Source organism: Neomonachus schauinslandi, chromosome 1 (genome assembly GCF_002201575.2).
Source record: "Neomonachus schauinslandi chromosome 1, ASM220157v2, whole genome shotgun sequence".
Lineage (NCBI taxonomy): Eukaryota > Metazoa > Chordata > Mammalia > Carnivora > Phocidae > Neomonachus > Neomonachus schauinslandi.
This window is the reverse complement of record NC_058403.1, coordinates 16,316,743-16,339,622: the sequence shown is the minus strand read 5'-3', so window position 1 is coordinate 16,339,622 and position 22,880 is coordinate 16,316,743.

Sequence of the window (22,880 nt, the reverse complement as noted above, 5' to 3'; positions counted from 1 at the left end):
CTCCAGGTTTTCTTTCTTTATACCAACATCAAGAAAAGCTAGAAGGGTGATTCATTCAGAAGAAAGTCAGTTTCCCAAATCTAAGTGTGGTGTAACGGTTGGCAGCATGTACCCTCTGCAGTCATGTACCCTGAGTCTGAAAGCCAGTAACAACATTATCTGGATGGGCAACTCCGGGTAAGATACTTATCTCCTCTGTGTTCTATTTCTGTCATCTATGAAGAAAGAATAATATTACTAACTCTATGGTAAACTGGTTCTGAGGAACAAGTCAGTTGTTACATGAAAACTGCTTAAAAAATTGTCTGGCTTGGGCGCCTGGGTGGCTCAGATGGTTAAGCGTCTGCCTTCGGCTCAGGTCATGATCCCAGGGTCCTGGGATCGAGTCCCGCATCGGGCTCTCTGCTCCTTGGGAGCCTGCTTCTCCCTCTGCCTCTCTCTCTCTCTCTCTCTCTGTCTCTCATGAATAAATAAATAAAATCTTAAAAAAAATTGTCTGGCTTATAGAATACACTCAATAGAAGTTAGAAATTATTTTAAGAAAGCACCTATTACTCCATTCACATTTCCTATAAAACTAATTGAGCCTTAGTAAAATTCAAACACATATACATAAACACATTTCAAGGAAACCTGGGAAAGGCTATGTCTAAAATTTTGAATCTTTAACAAGGAAAACCTAAAGGAAGTGTTTTAAGCTTGATATATCTTAGCCTAAATTGGATCTTAAAGTGATTCAAGTGGTACAATCTAAAACTGAATAGCCCAACCTTTGGAAAATTTGCTGATGTTATCGGATTGTGTCTTTTGGGAATCACAGGGCTAGACTAGGGACTGGAGAATTATCTAAAGTCAATGATGACTCAAGGGTCAATCACTCACAAAAGATGTCAATGTGGCATTAACAATGGGGGGGGTACTAAAACTTGCTCCTCTCTGAGGATAGCGTCCCTTCTCTGAAGAGTGAAGATGCCTCAAATGCAGCCAGTGGTGGTGAGCAGGCTTCCACTGGACTTGGGAAGCCTGGTCATAAGCCAAAAAGCAGGCCTGGTCAAAAATGCCTAAGGGTCATTCTATACCTAGAGAGCCTTCCTTCCTTCATCACTGATGTGCAGGTTACAGATACTTTCCCCGTGTTTCCATAAGCTATCGGAGCATGTACCACACTCTCTAGATTCCTAACTAAATATTTTTATGGGTGTGTTTCCTAATTTACCATTCTGCTCTAAGAATGTCATCTCCTGAGGATAGGGACCATGAACATCCTGTTCATCATTTTATCCTCAGCACTTAGTACAATGCTTAGGATGTTATAGCTACAAAAAGTATTTGTTTATTGACTCATCAGTGGATCTAGGAAAATCATAAACTAAGTCATATTCCTATAGAAAACATGAATTAATTGATCAGTCAACAAAAAAAGGCCAAAGAGATATGAGTTAGCATTTAAAATATCCATAATCCATTTGGAACTATAACTAAGTCATCACTTTAAAGGGGATTCTACCCTTTATAAATACATTTCTTTGATGTGTTTTGATCACATAATTCTTCTAATTCATATTATAGAATTTGATTTATAAAAATTGTTTTATTTTTTGATTTCTGATTTTTAAAAATATTGATAGGATGTAGTTAGGTATTATACAATAGAAAATAAGTTTTTACACATTTATCCATGATTTTGATAACAAATTCAACACAATAAGTGTGCTGGTAGCAAGAGTTCTAAAAATTAATCTATTTTATGAAAAGGTAATGCTTGCCCTTAAAAATTAAAAGACCATAAAAGGATACAAAGTAAAAATAAAATTCTCTTTTATTTTTCTTCCCCAGCTAACTTAAAAGTCAACCATTGTCACTAGCTTTGTGTATGTAGGTTTGTGTATGTGTGCATTTACGGATTCTTCCATAGAAATCCCGTACATGTAAAAGAATTTTTTACACAAATGTTTGCACATAGCATACAGTTTTCTGAAACTTGTATCTTACCCTCCACTTTCTGTCAAGTGAACAGTGTATATTAGCAAAACTTACATATTTACATAATATTATAGTATTATGCTATTTCATTATTGTTTTATATTACACAAAAAGTACAGTTCTCGTTGAGTGGGTGTGACAAATTTTTTTAACACAACTGATTTTGATGGATGTTTATGTTTCCAAACAAGGTAGTAATGCTTTTAATTTTTTAAAAATCGCATTTCCATTATTATTAACAGAAAAAGTATGCTAAGAATATCTTAATAGCCTTCTCTAAATCTACTTCCCAAATAGGGACCAATAAAACATCCTGCTACCTACTGCACTAAAATGTCATTGAAATAACTGAATTTCTGTATTTTGTGGTCTCTTTGAGATTTTTGTAATAATTTGCATAAATAAGTTATATTTCCCAAATACTACCATTTCCATTTTACCTATTTTCACTGAAGTATTTAAACTCTCAAAGAACTGTCTGGGAATTTTGATCCACTAAATTATTTCTTATGTTTATGTTCTCCTGTTTTCTTCCCTCTTCATTTTGCAGTCCCTGATTCTTAATTAAACCCTATTATTCCTCATAATTATACTTTCCTTTCTTGTTAAAATGTCTTATTCTTTAATTTTGATAAAAAAGGTTATTCCTAAAGTCGATCTCATTGAAAATCAAAAGCGTCAAACAGTAAAACAAATAAAAATAAGCATACTGTTCACCCTTTACAGTTCGGATGGGAGGGAAAAGGTCAGAGGAAATGGAAAACATGAAACCAACACACTTCCAGCCTGAAATTTGTATAATTATTGTGTCAAGTTTCTTGTGCCATTTATAAGTGGAAAGTATGTTTTAGTCCCACACAATGCTGAGTAGAAGATGCAAACAAAGTACAGATGTGTCCAGGAACAAACACATGCTTGTTACATTTCATTCACTTGTATATATTCTTCAGTGCTCTTTGTCTTCTGATAGCCTTAAACTCAGTTTAACATTTTATAATAGCACTTACTGGTTTTACAATAGATTGTCTGAGTTCATCTTAATGTGTTAATAGTAATTTAAATGAAATGTCTTCGGATAAACAATATAAAGTATTTACAGTGTATGAAAGCCTAGTTAGCTAGGTTAACTTTGCTTTATTAAAATGTAGCATTTAGGGCACCTGGGTGGCTCAGTTGGTTAAGTGTCTGTCTTCATCTTAGGTCATGATCCCAGGGTCCTGGGATTGAGTCCCACATCAGGCTTTCTGGTCAGCGGGACCTGCTTCTCCCTCTGCCTGCCGCTCCCCCTGCTTGTGCTCTGTCAAATAAATAAATAAAAATAAATAAATAAATAAATAAATAAATAAATAAAATGTGGCACTTAACTCTTTATACCCAATCAGTTATATTTGATGAATATATGTATATTCATAGTGTTGGCTGATTTATCTTTTGAAAAGACATCTGAATATTTATTAAGCTTTTACTATATGATTCAAAATTATACACTCTTCAATCACAGCACTCTTTTTTTCTGTTATCAAAGAAGAAAGCTCAGTCTAACTTAAAATGGAGAATTACCTTTTAAATCATTGTTCTTAAGTTATGGCCTTTTGGCTAAGACTCTGTGTGAAGGAGAATTATTTTGTTTGTATGCTCAAATGCTAACTTTAGGGGCACCTGAGTGGCTCAGTGGGTTAAGCTGCAGACTCTTGATTTCGCCTCAGATCATGATCTCAGGGTTGTGAGATAGAGCCCTGGATCTTAAGTGGGGAGGCTGCTTAAGATTCTCTCTCTCCCTCTCCCTCCGCCTCTCCCCTGCTCATGCGTGCGTGCTCTCCTCTCGCTCTCCTTTTGCTCTCTCTCGCAAAAAAAAAATAAATAATAAATAAAAAGCTAACTTTAAAGTTACACCTTGAATTAAAAAGAACAAAAAACTGTAAAACTATAAAATTTTCAGCCAATATTTTAACATCTTTGGTAGTATAAGTCATAAAAAATATATCACAAGTGTGCCTATTGGGATTGATCAATGGATGTTAAAGAGCATCTTTTTATATCTATTGAGGAGTTTATTGACACAAAAGGAAGGGTTTTTAATGAGATACAAAACATGATTCTGCCAAAGAAAATAGCTTTATTAGGACCAAAAATTTCTCAAGGCTGTCAGAGATATTGAGCTGCCTCTAAACCTATTTGAAGATCCCACTATGACTCTTCAGCAATCACCTCCAAATAAATCAGGGAAGTAGAAGTAATCAATCCCATTCAGATAGGGCTCTTCTGCCTTAACCACCAGATAGACATATTTTATGAACAAATATTGCTAATATTTAAAATTGCAAGTGGTTGGAAAATAGTTAAATAGCCAGTGATTTGAAAAGTAGTGTCTAAATTAAGTTACATTTAAATATTGCAATATGTTGTAGTCATTAAACATATATACTAAAAAATATTCACTGTCCAAGAAAGCATTTAAAATTATGGTGTATCAGTAAGTCAAAAAAACAACAGCAAAAAATCCCTACACCATACATGACTGCTGAAAGAGTCTAGAAAGCCAATTGAAAAAAATTAAACTATTTATAGTGGGGGCACCTGGGTGGCTCAGTCATTAAGCATCTGCCTTTGGCTCAGGTCATGATCCTGGAATCCTGGGATCGAGTCGGCATCGGGCTCCCTGCTCAGCGAGGAGTCTGCTTCTCCCTCTGCCACTCCCCCCTGCTTGTGTTCCTTCTCTTGCTGTCTCTCTCTCTGTCAAATAAATAAATAAAAATCTTTAAAAAATAAATAGATAAATAAACTATTTATAGTGGTTAATTCCCAATACCAAAATATTGAGTGATTTTAGTTTCTACTTTCATTTTTTTACAAATTCGTCCTGAATTAATGTTTATCACTTTTCTATAAAATTTAAATTTAAGAGGTACACCTTTTGCATAGAACACACTATCTAGAAATATTGACCAGGCTGAAGGATAAAAGAACAATGCCAGAGAGTTTTATTTCTTGGTGGTAAACTTGGACAAGAAATATATAAAGCCTGAGGCTTGATCTGAAACTAAACTTTTTGTCACATACTTCACCATTTCACTAGTCACCCACCTAATACTGTTATAAGGGAAATATGAGAAGAATGATTACACTGTCCTTCCCCCATTTGCCCACCATTGTTTCTAAGAAATAAAACTACAGTGTAGCAATTGACTAAAGAGAAGGCAGTGGCAAAGGTTTCTAGAAAAACATTTGATTCTGATCAAATGACAGCCTGAGTTTCTCCATGATTCCCTTCATATAAACATGCATCCAGGGACTGGGAAGTCTCTTAAGGGGTAGTTACGTCATGAAGATAAAGGCATACTTTGAAAACTTTAAATTTCTAAATGCACAGAGTAAGCTTTTTTTGTTGTTTTTTGGAGAGAAAGAGAGGGACATAAGTGGGGTAGGGGTTGAGGGTTAGTGGGGAGGGGCAGAGGGAGAGAGAGAATCTCCGACAGACTCTCCACTGACTGCAAAGCTCAACTCGGGGCTCCATCTCATGACCTGATATCATGACCTGAGCCAAAACCAAGAATCAGATGCTCAACCAACTCAGCCACCCAAGTACCCCAGAGTAAGCTTTTTAAAGAATTACACTACTTCACATGACGATTGAGGGAACACAGCAAGGGGGCTGAACATTCATTAAAACAACTGGAAAACAAGTCTTCTTCCTTCCATATTTTCTGATGAGAAGTACACTATGAGCTTATTCTTGTTTCTCTCTATGTAAGGTTATTTATTTTTCCTCTGCCGTCTTTGAGGATTTTCTCTTGTACTCTGGTTTTCTGCAGTTTTAATCCCATGTGCCTAGAGTTATGTAAGCATTTAGGGTTTTGTTGTTTTGTTTTGTTTAGTGTTTATCCTGCTTGGTAGTCTGAATTAATTTGATCTGTTGTTGGTGTCTGTCATTAATTTTGTAAAGTTCTTCGTCACTATTACTTCAAATATCTCTTCACCTGTTTTCTCTCTTTCTTCTCCTTCTGGCATTCTGATTTTGAAGATGATATATTTTTTGATATTATTCCACAGTTCTTTTTCATTCTGTTCTATTTTTTTATTCTTTTTTATTCTTTTTTTCTCTCCTTGCATTTCCATTTGGGAAGTTCTTATTGAACTATCTTCAAACTCCCTGAATTTTTTTTTTTCTTCAACCAAGTTGACTCTCCTGATGAGCCTACTAAAGCCATTCTTCATTTGGGTACTGTGCTTTTAATTTATATTTCCTTTTTTAAAATTCTTTTTTATACTTCCCATCTCTCTGCTTCCATTCTTCATATTTTCTTGCATGCTGCCAACTTTTTCCATTAGATTCCTTAATATATCGATATGATCATAGTTTTTATTTATTTTTTTAAAGATTTTATTTATTTGTTTGTGTGAGAGAGAATGAGAGAGAGCACATGAGAGGGGGTAGGGTCAGAGGGAGAAGCAGACTCCCTGCCGAGCAGGGAGCCCGACGCGGGACTCGATCCCGGGACTCCGGGATCATGACCTGAGCCGAAGGCAGTCGCTTAACCAACTGAGCCACCCAGGCGCCCATGATCATAGTTTTTAAAAGTTGATTGGCTGATAATTCCAAATTCTGCATCTTCTCCCTGCCTGGTTCTTAAGATTCTTTTGTTTCTTCAGACTCTTGGTTTTATATCTCTTGTTTTTTACATATTTTATAATTTTTTGTTGAAAGCAAGACATGTTGTATTGGGTAATGAAAACTGAGATAAACAGGGAGTTAGCATTAAGGTTTATGTTAATCTGGTTTAGAATTGGACTACGTTAAATGTTTGCTGTAGCTGTAGGTGCCAGATGCATCAAATTCCTCTGGTGTTCTTGTTTTTAATTCCAAATTGACTTGGAACTTCCCTGAGTACTCCTCCTCAGAAGTCTGTGTCTTCCAGATCTTTCTCCTGTACTCCACTTCTACTACACTGAAGCCCTGTTGGTGTGGTGGTAAGGTGTGGGGGAGGGAGAATAATCTTCCAATTAAACCTCAGTCTTTTAGTGGGCCTTTGTCTTGGGACAGTGACCTTCACAAATTTCTGCCAGTTTTTTTTTTCTCCTGTTCCCCTATTTTCTTCCCTGGTTTGGTGTTCCCAATCCATTTTTTTAAGTTATGAATCCTTTTAACATTCCCCCCCACACACACACTGGTTGAAGCAGGAAGGCTTGAGGATTTTGGAGTGTGAAGAATTCTCCCTCCCCAGTCTGGATAAAGTTCTAGCAGAGCACTTATCTCTGGAGCATACGTCTTTGTTGTTGTTTCTAAACCTGAGTCTTTGTCACAATAATTACTCTTCCTCTATCTTTGTCAGAGCCATGAACTTTTCTCAAATCTTCATGGTAAGACTTGGATAGAGCCCTTGGAGGTAAATCCATCAAAGCCAGAGAAGGGGGTCCCCAAAGAGTGAGGTCCCCTGAGAGTTTCTCACTATGATACTACTGTACTCAGTCTCCAGCATTTTGCCAGTATTACCACTTAAATGTTCCTCTCAGTTTCCAGTTCCATCAGCTGATTTTTCACATAAGTATATATTGGCTGTATCTCTCTGGATTTTGGGGTGATGGTTTGTCTTGTGAATTCAGTTTTCTGATGGGCCCAAAATAAACTGTTAAATTTCAGTTCTTCCAGCTTTTCTTGTTGTTGTGAAATGAGACTGCTGTCTTACAGCTCTTTACATATCAGAGCAGAAAGCAGAAGTCTTCTGCAAATTTATTTTTGATCATCTAATATTTTTTTCTGCATTGATCATGTATCCATTCTGAAAATTCCATTTAACTTTTCATCAAGCTTTTAAATAACTAAAGAATTATTAGCTATGGAATAGATATGAAAATAATTACTCTCAAGTGTTCCTGATACATTAATCTTAATTGTTTTCCCTTTAACCCAGAATAATGAGGAAGAGAAATCAATTTCTATTCCTGTTGCAGTTTTCATTAGTTGGACAATTGCTATGTGCTGACTCACCAACATCCAACCTCACTCCTGGATGAAACGCCAGTATGATGTATCTCTTTCCCCTACCCCACCTCAAATCTCGATGCTTTTCTTCTTTTTCCCAACATAAATCTGAATGAAAAGATCCACTTCAGCTCTTATCCCTTAATTGGTTATACTGACCTACAACAAAGAAATTATCTCCTAGTACATTTCCTGCCCATAATGTCAAACCCAATACACCAGAACTCTTTATTATCCCTCTCTAAGCTCTCTTGTTTCCTTCTGCTAAGCATTTTAGCAAGATGACACTTCCTTGGGGGTGCATCAGCCCCTGATAAGTATACATTTCCAACAAAATCCATGTTTCAGAGGCTTCTGTTGTCTTCAGTAGAAAATTCTTTCTTTGACACTCAGTTATGTCTCTTGATGTTGATTGCAGTTTTTTCATTCTCCTCAATATTATTGTTATTTGGCAGTTTATATGTCATTAAAATGCGACCTAAAGAGAGGATACTTTTTTCCTCTTGCAAGTATATTACATTAAAAACTATAAACCAGATTCTCAGCTTGCCACTTTATATTTGATGCAGGACCCATTTCATTGCACCTCTTTTCCCTGCTTGAACCTAGAACCATTTGAGAAATTAAACAAAGGGTTAAGGCACATCGGGGACCTGGGTGTTACCTCTGTTACTGATCAAGCTTCTATTGAAGTATGTTGCTTATATCTCTAAGCAAGTGCTTTCTGAAGTGAACCTTGACATTGAGCAAACATTAGTACCCAGCAGGCCTTTTCAGCTGTGTGGCATGAAGAAGAAAAGGAAAGACTACAGTATCCTCAGGAGCCTAACTCAAAGAAAGGAGGAGGAACAGGCTGGGAACTCAATTTCTCCTAAATTCACCCAGGAGATAAGTTATTCCACCTCTGTTAGGACACAGGGGGCGAGGAGTTCTTTCCAGTTAAAAGGAAAAAACAAAACAAGAGTTTCCCCATAACACATCAGTGGAAATAATTTAAACACCTATATATTGATATACTGACTCCATTAATAGAAATTTAAAAATCATAAATTGTATTATAACGAGAACAACAAAAAATAACATGTGAAAATGTGATTTCCATTCTTATCATCCTGTAGGTATAAATAGCATCACATTCATAGAAAGAAAGTGCTGATTTCATGCCCCAACCTACATAACACAGGACAGAAATTTCTGCGGAGTCCAACTCCTAAGTATTCTGGAGTCCTCCAGACGTGAGTTAATATGTGCTCATAAACAAATCCATTCTGACTGTGGGCTTCTGCTATCCACCAGTCATGGCAGCTTCCCCCCACATACACCCAGGTGTCTATGGTCTGCAGGCCTCTGCTGCTGTCCGATTAAGACAGCAGTGTCTCCATTGAGGATTGGGTTTTGCTCCATTTCCTTCCAGAGGCTACAGATTTTGCTAAGGACCACCATCTGTTGGGTATCCCATCAGTTTGCATCAATGCTCCACGGCAATAGCGTTAGCCAAGACAGAGTAAGGCCAGGCAAGTCTCTGCTGCATAACAAACATCTTCAAAATTCCAGGTGTTTAATACTATGTCATCTATTTCTCATTCACATCACAGACTGATGCAGGACTTGGGATTCCAGCTAACCTCCCTCCCATGATGTAGCCTATCTCTAAAATGTGGCCTCCATGATATCCATAAAAGGGAAAGAGGGCACGGGTGATCATGTATGGGGTTTAATGACTACTTATGGAGTCACATGAATCCAGTGGTGTGTTGGAGCTGGTGCGAACTGGTTTTCAAGAGTAAATTTTGTATATCTTTTCCCATCTCCAAGTTTACTGATATCACATTGATAGCTCGCCATCAATCATGATGTACTTACACCAGAAAAGTTGACAAATACTACAAATAACATTTCTTTTTTCCCTTTTTAAATTTTCCGATGGAGCTGGTTTGCCAACATGCTACCACACACATCATTTCCATTCTACTGACCAGAACAGAATCACATGGCCTCATTTTAATTGCAAAAGAGAGTGAAAAATGTAGTGTTTCTACATGTCCGGGGTAACGAACGGCAATTGTGAACACCTGACCAGCATTTGCCATGTTGCCTAAGCTGTTAGATCATTTGTGTTGCAATGAGGGAACAATGTATTTCTGTTCGTATATTTCACTGTCCTAGATACATAGTTGTCCATGGAGTCTATTCATGCCACAATGTCTTAGGGACTTTGCAAATGAAACAGCCCTCTAAATTTCTTCCTATACCCCTGATTCATTGAGAGTTCAATAAAGAAAACAAAAATCATTTGTGCATTTTAAGCAAGAAAGAATTCAGTAAAAGTAATTAGGTGCTTACCCATTCATTGAAAGGGCTAAAGGAGCCCGTAACTCATTGGAGACAGCCCATAACAGTTAGATCTCAAGAGCAAGCCACCATAACTGATCCAGAGAGAATGAAGCTAGAGCTGCTATCACTGCCATAATAACTTTTATTGGACACTGTAATGTAGCGTCAGTCATGGAAATTTGTCTATCTCTACAAATAGCGGTCACAGTGGGAAATGGCCTCCCCTCCACTTCAGTATTCAAATGTGATGCCAGTGGATCTTTTAGCAGACTTAATTTGCATCAAGCAATGTAGTTATCAGATGATTTGGGAAATGTAGTTTTAAGTTGTCTATATTCTAAGGAATATAAAAGGAGGTAGGAATGAAAGTAAGCACCATTATAAATATTCACCATAAGTATTCTTTCATCCAGTTTTAGGCACCAGACTGAAAGGATGTTGTCCCTTCCTTATAGCCAATCAACACAGAAATAGATTCTCAAGGACCACCTACTTAGATGAACTGTATGGATTCATTATTTATTCATCAGTGTCAAATTTATTTTTAATTTATAAATCATGATATTTATAGTCTACCTTACTCCGATATCTAATTGGCGGTGGCATTCCAAAATACATACAGTGAAAGTGAAACAAAGAGAAAAAAACAGGGTTTAGGAAAATATACATAGAAAACAAAATGGTTTCAAGGAGGAAAGTTTGCTTTTAGGTACACGACTCATAAATTCCTAAATTGTTATTAATGTTGGGATGCAAATTTCACTCTGAGTTCCATGGTAACCACCACAAAAATGGAAAATGATCATCTACAGATGGTACATTGTCTATGAAGGTCCATCCAGATCTACTACATGATTCGCAGAGCCCAGTGCAAAATGAAAATGCAGATCCCTTTGGCCAAAAATCATTTAGAATTGGAAGACAGCAACAGTAAAACATTAAAACCAGGAGCAAAGCCCAGCTAAGGTGGGGCCATGCCCTAGTGCACAGGTCACACGTCCACGAAGCCAGATAGTCCTGGAGCTTATCATTTCCCCCACGGAAACAAAGCTCTTCCTAATGTTTATGGCTAAAAAAGAGTCTCTCACAGCAGTTTCTGTACAGAGACATTAACTAATACAGTGACTAATAATAATAAAGGCAGCCAGACGTTCCCAAGGATTTGCCATATGCCAGAAAGAGACAGTTCAAGAGAGCATGCCCCCATTTCTCAGTGAAGATCAACGTAAGTCAAGGCCAGTACATTAAAGCACAGATCAGAGATACCAGTTCGAGAGCAAAATCCTATGGTACATCTGACTTTCTAGTTTCAAAAACAAGGATCAAAACCTCAGCTAGAGAAATGGAAGTGCTGCTGAATTTCCCATGGTCTCTCCCTTATACACAATTTCCAGGGTCAGAAACTAAAGCCCTTGTGCCAAAATCTGGCTCCATTCTTGTTTTTGTATGGTCCACAGGCTGAAAGTAATGTAAATAGTCTTTACATTTTCATTTACATCACCCTTTAAGTGATATTATAAAAACGTATGTAATATCCTCAATGTGCCTCTTGGCCTGCAAAGTCTAAAATATGTACTATCTAACTCTTTAGAAAAAGTTTGCTGAGGCCCCTGATTTATTCCATTGAACTGTAATTAATGATGTGTTCATGTTTTCACTCTATATGCATATTGCCATTTTTACACTTGTTCATTTTATGAAACTAACACTTAATACTTTCCCCAAGTCTAAACCACTCAAATTTTTATTATTATTATTATTATTAGGTACTATTATTATTACAACTATTATTATTTAAACTGTCAAAATATGCTATGTTTCTAGGTCATTCACAGACATTTTCTTATTGTATTTTATGTCTTAATTTTAAAACTATGCACTAAACATCCTTATATTATTCCCCACACTCAGATTGTGTCTTTTAGGTATAGGCAAAGTCCTGGAATTTAAATGAGGAAATATTAGTTCAGGAAGTGAATCCAAACTTAACATAACAGGTTTTGGGGTAAATCACCTCAAATCACTTGTTCTCCATTTTTTCATCAGTAAATTAGGAATTGTGGCGTAATGGAAAGAGACCCTAAGCTTTGACTTAAGATCTGGGTATCTGAATAGTTGCTTCTTTTTTTCTTTTAAGATTTATTTATTTATTTATTTATTTATTTATTTGACAGAGAGAGAGCACAAGCAGGGGGAGTGGCAGGCAGGGGAGGAGAATCAGGTTTCCGGCTGAGCAGGGAGCCCTGATGCAGGGCTTGATGCGGGGCTCGATGCTCAACTGACTGAGCCACCCAGGTGCCCCTGAATACTTGCTTCTTCCTGAGACTCAGATCTTCCTGCAGGCTTACCAAGGCATTCTAGCACATTCTATCAAGGCAAGTAAGCCAGATTTTATTTGGTAGGCTCTCAATTGCTACTATTATGGATCTAAAACAGTAATAGGCGTGAAAGAGTCTTGTTTTTTTAAGATTTTATTTTTAAATAAAAGAGAGACGGAGCACAAGAATGAGGGGCAGGGAGGGGCAGAAGGAGAAGGGAGAAGCTTACTCAGGCCTGAACAGGGATCCTGCCCTGGGGTTCCATCCCAGGCTGGGGATCATGACCTGAACCAAAGGCAGATGCTTAACCCACTGAGACATGCAGGCACCCTATGAAAGAGTCTTAACTATATGATAGAAACTACACCTCCATCTAACATTAAATAATACCTTAAAGACATTTAAATAATAGTGAAGTTCATGTAGATGACATCTCTCAACTAGCACAGTCTTGTATTTATTTACTGTTTAGAGGAGCCACAAAACCACCAGAGTTTCATGCTTTTCTGGGAATTAAAATGTTAGGTGTTTTGTTTTGTTTTTCCTATAAACATTTCATGTATAAATCATATACAGTTGAAAAAAATACATAAATCAGATGCAAACTTTATTGAGAGCTTCATACTTTTCTGTTACAAACTCAAAACATGCCTTTAAGCTTAATTATTTGAAATAACAAAAATTCAAGATCTCTGAGTTGTATACTGATTGATCTTTGTTCTCTAAAATTATATTTAGTGAACAGTTACACTTGGATACAAGAATGTACTTGTAGTTTCAAAAGGACACTGACAATTTTTCTTTACACACTATTTCTATTTGTGCCTGAGGGCAACTTTTTCTTATGGGTACACATGCTACGGACAATAACCAGGATAAAATTTAAAAAATTAAAATTTTTCTACATCTGGTCCTTTCAAATATGCCTGCTAATATGGTTCATAAAATGTGTGCACTTTGAAACTCTTTGCATTATTTGCATAATTATTTCCATAATTCACTTAAAGTTACTAATAATTATTTTACATTAACTTCAGTTACTAAATAAATTATACTTTGTAATGGACAATAATTATAACAACTATAAAAACATAATTAGCGAAAATAGGTTCATCAACACATAATCATTTATGCACAAGTATTAGATTATTGAGTATTTGCGAAGTGGTAAGCAATGAGGTCTGTCTGGAAAGGCAACAAAGTCATGACATAATCAAACGCTTCATGGAGCTTACATTCTATATTAAGTGTGGTATAAAAATGAGAAATTTCTGGGAAACAATGAGGCCCTGCATCCTTGTTTTGAAATTTAAAGTCCCAAGCCCTTTAAAAGGTGAAAGAATTTGACCAATTCAAGAACTATTTAGGAGCTATGTTAGGACTAGAACTCGGGTTCTGTGTGTTGATCTAGTAAGGCAAGCATATATAACCATCATTATGTTTGCTTTGATTAGACTGTGTATGTTATGTTCATGCAGGTGTTTTAAAATTTAGCAAAATGCTTTGGGAACAGTGGTCAGTTTAATACCTTGCAGTGAGTTAGTTAATGGGGATCCTTTAAAAACATAAGCCAGAAAAAAATAAAAATAAAAATAAAAACATAAACCAGGTCATGTATTATTTTTAAGATTTTATTTATTTATGGGTCAGAGAGAGAGCACAAACAGGGGGAGCGGTAGGCAGAGGGAGAAGCAGGCTCCCCACTGAGCAAGGAGCCCAATGCAGGACTCAATCCCAGGACCCTGGGATCATAACCTGAGCCAAAGGCAGATGCTTAGCCAACTGAGCCATCCAGGCGTCCCAGGTCATGTTATATTGAAAAACCTGCAACAGCTCACTGTTTCTCTCAGGTGAAAGCCAAAGTGCTTGAGAGAGTCCTGTGTAATCTGCCCTTCACCCTCACTTTTATTTCTCTAATTTCAACCCTTACTAGTCTCCCCTTTCTTCTAATCTGACCACATTGTCCTTGCTTCATTCAAACACACCAGTGATGCTCCTGCCTCAGGCCCTTTGCACTGAATGTTTCCTCATGCAGAAAACTGCTCGAGATATCTGAAGGACCAGCTCCTGTACGGCTTTCAAGAATTTTCTCAGCTGTCACCTCAGTGAGACCAATCCTGAAAACTATCTGAAATAGCATCCCATCTTCTCCCCCTCATAACTCCTTACTCTGCTTCTCTTATGCTCCTACTTTTTCCATATTGACTCCAACCACCTATGCTATTTTGTAATTTACTTATTATTTTGTTATTCCTATTTTCTATATCTTTCTTTCCAGCTGGAATGTAAACTCCCCAAGAACAATGTTTGCTGCTTGCTCTGCTAAGTGATGCCTCCCCAGCACTGACAGGTGTCTGGTATGTAGTAAATACTCAGTTAATATCTGTTGAATAAGTGTTATGCTTATTATATAAAGGAGATGATGTGCTAATAGAGAAGAGAACTAAGAGATGTTGAATGTGGCTCCACTCTCAGCTGGCTCACATATAGAAGATGGTCCCATAAAACCTGCCCTATGATACATCCTTACATACATATAGGCATACACACATCCAACAGTGAAGGCATTCATGGATATATCAATAATTCTAAAGGTTTTACAAGGAGGTGAAAGAGATGACTTTATGCTAAAGCACTTCCTATAAATCCCCTTAAAATATTTGTCTTTCCCAAATGTTCATTTCTTATGACAGATGCCACACCCTTGCTGCTTCTCAGTCCTTTTCAACCATCTTCTCAAACCTCTCCCCCACTCCATTCTGTGGGGGGTGAGTCCACCCCTTCCAACATTCTTTGACTAAGCACCTAACTTTTTCCCAATTTTAGATCTCCCTTTCATCAAATTCAGCAAAACAAAGTCTCGCTAGGAATTCTCACTCCTTAGTGCTGACCATTGGGGTTTGCAGTGTAGAAAAGGGTATTATCTTGCTGTTTTATGTGAATACATCTTTTTCTCCACAGAGTCTTCAGTAATGAAAGGGTATTGCTTAGGCTTCTTGGAAGCAAGGAAATTTACGAAATATGCAGTTTTTAGTCCATATTAAGGGAACCTGACCAATATTTTTATCTGTTCACCAAAAGAAAAGAGAGTTAAACCAGGTCGATACAAGAAAAGCAAGTCAAATTGAATCTAACAGAGTGATAGAAATGGAAGGATTATATCCAGAGCCCTAAAAAAAAAGTAATAAAGGGAGATTTAAACCAAAAACAAAGTAAAGAAAGGAAACCAAAAAGTATAAATCCAGAAAGATTCAGATGAAATGAATTAGAAATAAAATTCACAGAGGTGGTATTAGCCAACAGAGAGAGAAATAATTAGTGTAAAAATAAGAATCCGTTAAGTAGAACCTCATAGAAGTAAGTCAAAGAGGCAAATTTAACCATCTGTCTGCCCATTGTGGACAAAAAAAAGTGTAAAATATTATGTTTTATCTTAACAGAGGTGGATTGTTACTTCTGGCAGATATTCAGACCTGAGGATTTTCTATGCTTTCCTTCAGTGTGAGTTCAGGTGTATAGGTCATCAGAAGGGTACCTCATGCCCATAGCTAACGTGGATAATTTCCTGCATTCCTGGGGACTTGACTCAGAACCTCATGGAGCAAGAGAGAATAACTTTGAGATTATACTGGAAGAATTATCAACATGCAGGGAGGCCATTTCTCATCTACCTCAAAGTTCAGTGCATCACATTTTGATATTCATAATTGACTTGTACCATACATACATGCATAAATGGAGTTTGCACTTGTTAATAGCAAATCACTATCATACTACTCCCCATGTATGTAAAGTAGATTCCTTGTATTGCTCAGACCAATGGGATTAAAACTGTGGATGGCAAAGAAACTGAGAAGTTCTCCAACCTGTCACTCCTAATTTATCTTCTTTTACTTTCTACATATACAAAAATCATGAGATTTCACTGAGATACAAGTTTTCATTATTTTCACCATTTTCATTATGCTGTTAGCATCTCCAAAGAAATAATTGAAACATAATAGAAAATAGATTAATATTTGTGATAATTTCCCTATTACTATTTCCTTGATTTCAGGGAATGAGAAGACATTCTTTCTTTCCTTGAGGAACCACAAATATTAGGCTGTTATTCTTTTTTTCTTTCCTCCTTGTTTCTCTTTCCTTTTTCTTCTTGCCATCAAATGTTTCTAATTGATATAAATAAATATTAATAAATCATTCATTACAAAAGAAATGTAAAGTTGAAAAGATATGTCATTGTTTGTTTTTTATAAAAAATTTATTTACTTATATGAGAAAGGGAGAAAGTATGAGCATGGGGAGGGGCAGAGGGAGAGGGAGAAGCAGACTCCTTGCTGAGTGCAGAACCCAATGAGGGGTTCCGTTCCTGCCTTGACCCAGGGCTCATCGTGAGGTTAATCGCAGGGCTCGACCTAGGGCTGGATCCCAGGACCCCAAGATCACAACCTGAGCCAGGCACCCCGATATGTCATTCATTGTCTTTATGGAGCTTGTATTCCAATAGAGACGGAAACTCTTATACAATGAATTGCATGAAATCATGTCTAGCTATAAGCTGAAACATGATCCCTACAAAGTAAGTAAAGGAAAGGGACAGTGTCCTAAGAAAGCGAATAACTAAGAAAGAGAAGAAATGTGCTGCTCTTGGGGAAGATTTCATAAAAACAAACAAACAAACAAACACTGATGATTCATATGGGAGCTATTGGATATTTGGAAATTTTTAAGGTAAAAACTTGTGGTTTGCCAAAGAAGAAAGGTGCAGTAGCACTGCTGGGGTTAAGTGTTCCTGGCAATACTGTAATGTAAGCTTGTCCTCTCTAACTGCCTGCCACCCACCACACTAAAATGTATAAACATGTGTGGGTTTTTTTGCACCTTCACAGATTGTTGCCCCAAAATATTGAAATCCCTCTGCTTCTGCTCTTTACCAAATTTGTAGCAATAAACCTAGAAATCCAGTGAGTTTAGAGCAGAAAAAGTGAGAGGGATCTGGGACTGGAGAAGAAAGCAGGTGAGACGATGGAAGAGTTTGTTTACCATGTGAAGAATTTTGGGTTTCATTCTAAGAACATTCAACAGCCATTCTAAAAATATTTATTGTCTGCCTACTATGGGCCTTGTTTTGGGCATTTGCAGATATATACCAGCAGAGACAATAAAAAATAAACGATTCTCTATGTTTGAAGATGGAAAATACATTGAAATGAGGACAGAGTCAGGAGAACGTGCAGTGGGGGCAGCCATGAGCAATGACATGCTCTACTTTGCCTTGTAAGGGTCTATTTCTTGTTGCAAGATGGAAAACGAACTAGATGGGAGGCTTTTGTAATAGTCCAAGCCAGACGTAACGGCTTGGCCTGTTAGTGGTGGTGGAGGTAATGAGAAGTGAATAGGTTTGAAAGACATACAAAGGTAAAATTGGCAGACTCCATGATGCATTTGATATAAGGATGACATAAGAGAGTAGTATCAAGACTGTTTCTTTCAGTGCAGAACCAATCAGTGACAGTTCCATTTTTGAGATAGGGGACACTGGGGAAGGCTAGATTTGTTATTTTTTTCCAGCTGGCAGTAATCAGGAAAACCTCAAATGAATTCCTTCAATTAACCATAACTTATGACATGGCATGACCTGATTTTTATATATATATATTCTTTGTCCTTCATCTTTCTCTACATTCATTGGCTTTTTGTAAGTAATTTTGTTTTTGTTTTGTTTTGTTTTGTTTTTTTTTAAAGATTTTATTTATTTATTTGAGAGAGAGAATGAGAGAGAGAGAGAGAGCACATGAGAGGGGGGAGGGTCAGAGGAAGAAGCAGACTCCCCGCCGAGCAGGGAGCCCGATGCGGGACTCGATCCTGGGACTCCAGGATCATGACCTGAGCCGAAGGCAGTCGCTTAAACGACTGAGCCACCCAGGCGCCCTTGTAAGTAATTTTGTATTTAAAAATGGTTTCAATTAGGCTACAGTTAGTAATAAATTAACATGATAGAAAAAAAAAATGGGAGGACTGTTGTTACCTGACTTCAAGACTTACTATAAAGTTACAGTAATCAAGACAGTGTGGTATTGGCAAAAGAATAGACAAAGAGGTCAGTGGAACAGACTAAAGAGCCCAGAAGTCGATCCCCATAAATATAGTCCACTGATCTTTGACAAAGGAGCAAAGACAACACAATGAAGCAAAGATAATCTCTACAGCAAATGGAGCTGGAAGAACTGGACATCCACATGCAAAAAAAAAAAAAAAAATCTAAAAACAGATCGTACACCCTTCACAAAAGTTAGCTCAGATCATAGACCTATGTGCAAAAACCAAAACCATAAAATTCATAGAAGATTAAATGGGAGAAACCTAGATAACCTTGGGTACAATATGTCTTTTTAGATACAGCACCAAAGACATGACTCATGAAAGAAATAATTGATAAGCTGGAATTTATTAAAATTAAAAACTTCTGTTTTGCAAAAGATGATGGAAAAAAAAAAGAATGAGAAGACAAGTTACTCATCCCAAGACTGAGAGAAAATATTTGCAAAACACACATCTGATAAAGGACTATTTTCCAAAATATACAAAGAACTCTTAAAATTCAAACGTAGGAAAACAAGTGATCTACTTTTCAAAATTACCAAAGACCTTAATAGAAACCTCACCAAAGAAGGTATCTAGATGGCAAATAAGCACATGGAAAGATGTTCCCCAACATTTCATCATAAAAATTCAAATTAAAAGAACAGTTAGATACCACTAGAAGGGCCAAAATCTGGAACATTCACAACACTAAATGCTAGAGCAGATGTGGAGTAGCAGGAACCCTCATATGTTGCCTGTGAGAATGCAAAATGGTACAGCTGCTTTGAAAGACCATTTGGAGTATGCAATCCAGGAATCACACTGCTTGGTATTTACCCAAAGGAGTTGAAACTGCAGTACATCCAGACAATGGTATTTATTAAGCACTAAAAAGAAATAAGGTATCAAGCCATGAAAAGACAATGAGGAACCTTAAAAGCATATTACTAAGTAAAAGAAGCCAATCTGAAAAAGCTGCATACTGTATGATTCCAACTATATGACATTCTGGAAAAGAGAAACTGATGGACATAATAAAAAGATCGGTGATTGCCAGGGCTCAGAAGGTGTGGGGGTGGAGAGATGAATAGGCAGAGCACAGAGGATTTTAAGGACAATGAAAATATTCTGTATGATATTATAATGATGGATATATGGCCTTATACATTTGTTCAAATGCATAGAATGTACAACACCAAGAGTAAAATCTTCAGATAAACTATGGACTGTGGGTGATTAATATGTAGATTTACCCTTGGTAAAATATATCCCATTCTGGTGACTGATGTTTACGATGGGGGAGGCTATGCATATGCTGTGACTGGAAATATATAGGAAATCTCTTTACTTCCCTATCAGTTTCGTTGTAAACTTAAAACTGCTCTAAAAAAATTAAAGTCTTAAAAGAAATTAAAGCAATAGAAGCCAGTTTACTTAAATCCAACCAAGTAGCATAAATCATTATATTTGTCTTTTATAAAAGTATACAGTTGAAGTTGTCCTATTTGTGAGACTTGTTATTGTATTAAGTGCAATAAATGCCTGATAATTAGCTTTTTTAAAATTATAATGTAAGTGCCTGACATTATGCTTTTTATGGCTAAGTCATCAACTTCCCAGATAGCCACAGCTAGATGATGAGCCAGGCCACCCCATCCATGAAGTTAAGTTTTTTTTAGAGAGAGGTCTGGTTGACTTAGATAACTGACTGACTGACCTCTTGCTTTTCCCTTCTTGTGCTTTAATTCTCACTCTTATGTTTTAAATTCACCAATCATGAACCCACAAAATCTGAGGCACCCCTCCCCAGATACCAAGAAAGGCAGAACCTCAGGACTACCCCCTCTTCTCTCTCCCTCTCTCTCCTGTTTCTCTCTCTCCACGATCCTGCTGTGTGGCCCCAGGTGTGCAGTGTACCCTCCAGGAGTTGTGAGTAATAAACTTTGTCTTTTCAAAGTCCCCTGACCTTTGTTGCTGAGGCACATCTTACAGTCATAATAAGAACCCCGGAGTGGGTCCAGCTACATCATTGGCTCTGATCAAAGAAATGTATGTTAGGGCTCACCACAATGAGTGCCCACAGACGTTTCTAGCTGATAGCATCACTATCAATAGGCTAAGACCAACATAAAACAGTTCTTTATTCATCAAACTTTATTGTGCATCTGCAATATGTACATCACCCTACCACCTATTGATGAATTACAGTAAGAAAAACCGAGCTTGTTTAGGGGCCTTGGTATTTACCTATCCTTGAATTCTGAGAATTGCCAAAAGGGCCAGAGAGTGTCTCACTTGTTATTTGTTGATGCTGCTTGCCACAGCTTCCTCTTGGTCCTAGCTGCTGCTTATACAGACCTCTTGGCAATTCTCCACTGTCACTGGGATTCCCTTACATTGATGCTGTCAGGATATCAGTCATAACCTCTCTTCCATACAAAAGAAAAAAAATTTTGCCCTGAGCACAGCAAGACATATTTTATTCATACTACTACAGTAAAAGGGAGAGACTTATCTAAAGGAGAAAAACAAACTTCTCATATACTTATGACAGGAGGTAGTTTTGCATATTGGAGCAAGGTGCCTATCCAAGTTAGGCTCAGCCTCCCACAAGAGCTAAGAGATAGCTAGATGGTTGCATTTCAGAGAGATGGTCCCCAGGTCTTCTAAGACACATTGTTTGGTAGTAAATGATTTGCATCTCAAAGGAACAGAGGAACAGAGAAAGAACCTATAATAGCAAGTTTTCAAAAGCAAATGCTCTAAGAAAAGGGCGATGGGGGTATGTAGTCAAATATTTAGTGGAACAAACAGTAAATTTGAGGGCAGTGTTGAGCATTCTCAAGCAGTTCATTTTAAGAGGACTGGGTCATCCTTGGAACATGGTCTTGGACTGAAAAAGCCAGGCTAACATTTGATCAAGTCTCAGTAAGAGAGCTTGAATAGAGTTATTTGTGCCAAGAGTTTTGCACCTTCTCACCCACTTCCTATCACTTAAAGCTGATTGTACCCATCCACCATGCTGGCAACTCTTATCCAGCTTAACCCTTATTGCTGTGAGGACTCTTGAATCTCAGACATTCTTTGGGGAATCTTCTATCCACTCATATAGCCCATAATGCCTGATGTATTCTCTGGCTATAGTTTGTAATTCACAGGGATCATACAGGTTTCTGGGGGCATGTCATTGAAAGAGAACTCAGGTACAGACATAAACAAGCTTCAATAGTGTAGTCTGGTTTTGGTATTAAATCCCATAACCTTCTGGGGCGCCTGGGTGACTCAGTCGTTAAGCAACTGCCTTCGGCTCAGGTCATGATCCCAGGGTCCTGGGATCGAGCCCCACATCAGGCTCTCTGCTCCGCAGGAAGCTTGCTTCTCCCTCTCCCACTCCCCCTGCTTGTGTTCCCTCTCTCGCTGTGTCTCTCTCTGTCAAATAAATAAAATCTTTAAAAAAAAAAAAATCCCACAACCTTCTCACAATGAAATGGTACTTCCTATTGTCTGGTGCTAAAACGAAGTTTTGTTGTGGTCTTACTGTAAAAAAATTACTCAGTGTGTATTGCTAAGAAGAATAAACTGCTCAGGTTAGCATTTTTATCCCCATGACATATATGCATTTGATGTTTTTCAGTGTATCCTTTTAATAAAGTCTTTAAGTGATGTCATTTGCTTATAAATTCAACATGAGAAACCTAAAAGTTGACTTTCAGCATTTTCTTTGCTTTCTTCATTTTGTGGTTGATTCTGACCTACATAAATTCCCTGAAATGAGTCAGGTTCCTTCCAAATAGTTCAGCATTCCAAGCACTTCATATAGGCTGCACAATACTTGTTCTCTGCTCATTTCTACTGCCAATGTGCTTTGTTATAAAAATGAACCACATTTTTTTTTGTCGGTAATAATATATTTGCTATAAAGGTTATATTGCAAATTTCACCAGGTTCCACCAAGAAAGTGATACATTTTTATCATCACTATTACTATTTCTCTAAAGAAATATATGTAAGAAAATTGTGTAGAGAGGGAAAGTTTTTAAATACCAATTGTATATGCAGATAGTTATAAGTGATATCCAGCAAAACTTGGAACAATTTTTCAGTTTCATTCACCACTTAGTGTGTATACCAGGGTCAATCATAATGAAAAAAAAAAAAAAAAAACCTCCCCCAAACACAAC